Source organism: Acomys minous (genome assembly GCF_964271855.1).
Source record: "Acomys minous genome assembly, chromosome: 11".
In the NCBI taxonomy this organism is placed as follows: domain Eukaryota; kingdom Metazoa; phylum Chordata; class Mammalia; order Rodentia; family Muridae; genus Acomys; species Acomys minous.
Genome location: NC_140492.1, coordinates 86,651,553 through 86,653,884, shown reverse-complemented (window position 1 = coordinate 86,653,884; position 2,332 = coordinate 86,651,553). Strand labels below are relative to the sequence as shown.

Sequence of the window (2,332 nt, the reverse complement as noted above, 5' to 3'; positions counted from 1 at the left end):
GTCTTGAACTCACTTTGTAGACCAGGCTGGCGTTAAACTCACAGCAATCCGCCTGCTTCTGCCTTCTGAGTGCTGGGATTAAAGGTGTGTGCCACCGCCGCCCAGCACAATAAACTACTTAAAGAGAAGCTTTGGTCAAAACTGGAATGAGAAAGCAAAATCAAAACAAAACAAAATGAAAGACAACAACAACAATAAAACCAAACCTCTGCTGTACTTAAAACCCACACTTCACCCACAACATTCTCATGAACACACACTCATTGCTTGATCAGTGTGACCGTGTTTCCATGGGCTGGAGAGTATCACCACCATGCAAATGGCAGAGTATGCTCAGCCCAGTCCCTCATGCTGGATGGCAGAGGATCACTTGACTTCTTATTATCCGGAGGCCTTGGAGGGAAGACTCTAGGGTCTTGAAATCCCAAATTGTCATGGCTCCATCAATGCCAGTAGTGCAAAATTTGCGACAATCTTGCTTGTCCACCTCATAAATGGACACTTGAATGATGCTGTTCTGGTGCACTGTCTCCAAGGCTGTGTTGCGGCCCTCCTTCGTGGCCCTCTTGTCTATGTTGCAAAAACACTCCTAGAGCAGACATGTTGCACTGGATGCTCTGTTTTGGGATGTCTAACTTGGACACAAAGGTCAAACAGCCACGGTTGTTGTAGTTAAATAGCACTGGGCAGCAGTTGTGGCCAGCAGTGGTGGACGTCACACTCAGCAGTGGCAGGAACTCTGTTTTCAGAGATGAAACCTGAACACTTTTTGAGGCATCAGCAACAGGCATGATGCTGTAGTGGCTGACCCAGGCCAGGTGGCTCCCACTGGCAGAAAAGATGACCTCATGCACCCAGCTGCCAGTGCCACTGCCACCAAACTCAGACATCAGCTGACCAAAAGGCATCTTGCTGCCCCAGGGTATGCTGCCTGGCTTCTCATCCACCTCTTTGATGTAGACAGAGAACACTCTACATTTGAAGTCACATGGGCCTGCAGCCAGCAAAACATCGCTGCCAATCCAAGTTGAGGACCATGGAGTGAATCAGTTTGCCTTTCTTTCTTTCTTTTTGTTTTTTCTTTTCTTTTCTTTTCTTTTTTTTTTTTAAGATTTTATTTATTTTATATACGGGTGCTCTATCTGCATATGTGTCTGCATGCCAGAAGAGGGCATTAGATTCCAGTATAGATGGTTGTGAGCCACCATGTGGTTGCTGGGAATTGAACTCAGGACCACTAGAACAGACAATGCTTTTATCCACTGAGCCATCTCTCCAGCCCCATGCAAATTGATTTCTTAATGTGCTTGCTCACCAACCAGTCATTTTCAGACTCAAAGTAACAAACAGACATGAGCCGGGCTCCACTCCCCACAGCAAACTTGTTGTCAGGTGGGGACTATTTCACCAAAGTGGCTGCGTGGTTAATCCTCAAGGTCACCAGGGTGGGCTTTCAGATGTCATCTTACTGACTCCAGACATAGGAGTTGTGATCCACCTTGCAAGTGACTATACGGTCACTCTTAGGAGTCCAGTCAATACCTGTGATGTGTCCATGTTTGTTCCTCTAGCTCGTGAGCTTTTCGCCCACTGACTCCTATTCTTCTTGTAGATGTGCACTTCATGATTGTTGGGGCTAAGGGTGATCTGGGTATGATCCCTGTTCCAGGCATGGCAGGTGATTGGCTCCAACAGAAAACTGATACAGAAACAAAATTCTTTTTTTAAAAATTTTTTATTAATTTACTCTTGTTACATCTCAATGGTTATCCCATCCCTTGTATCCTCCCATTCTTCCCTCCCTCCCATTTTCCCCTTATTCCCCTCCCCTATGACTGTTCCTGAGGGGGATTTCCTCCCCCTGTATGTGCTCATAGGGTATCAAGTCTCTTCTTGGTAGCCTGCTGTCCTTCCTCTGAGTGCCACCAGGCCTCCCCCTCCAGGGGACATGGACAAATATGAGGCAATTTTTACGGGTTTTCAAAGGTCAGAAAGCTGCGGAGGGGAGGACGGGGGGGGGGGGGGGGAGGCGGAGTGGATGATTCGAGGACTCTGGTCAGTTGACAAGAACAGGCTCCAGCGGTGCAATCCGGATGTCTATAACTATCCCCAGTGGTGTATGTTTATTGTAAGAGTAGCCCCGCCCCCCATCATTCTACCCTGGGCAAATAATGATCAAAGTTAGAAAAGAATAAGCCTGTAAGGAAGAAGAGAATTGGTTCCGTTTATTATAATTTTCAAAGCAACCAGTATCTAAAAACTTAGTCTCGTTGTATTAGTTCTGTTCCTTCACTCCCTCACTTTTATATTAAATTTCCCAAATTAATGGATA

General features: G+C 46.3%; 1 pseudogene across 1 annotated transcript; it reads right to left on the bottom strand.

The window, feature by feature from the left end:
* Nucleotides 1-346: 346 nt before the first annotated feature.
* Nucleotides 347-1,673, bottom strand: LOC311608076 (actin-related protein 2/3 complex subunit 1A-like; annotated as a pseudogene). The gene is made up of 2 exons: nucleotides 1,260-1,673; nucleotides 347-1,014 (listed from the first exon to the last, which is right to left on the bottom strand). The product of its transcript is annotated as an actin-related protein 2/3 complex subunit 1A-like (transcript).
* Nucleotides 1,674-2,332: the final 659 nt, after the last annotated feature.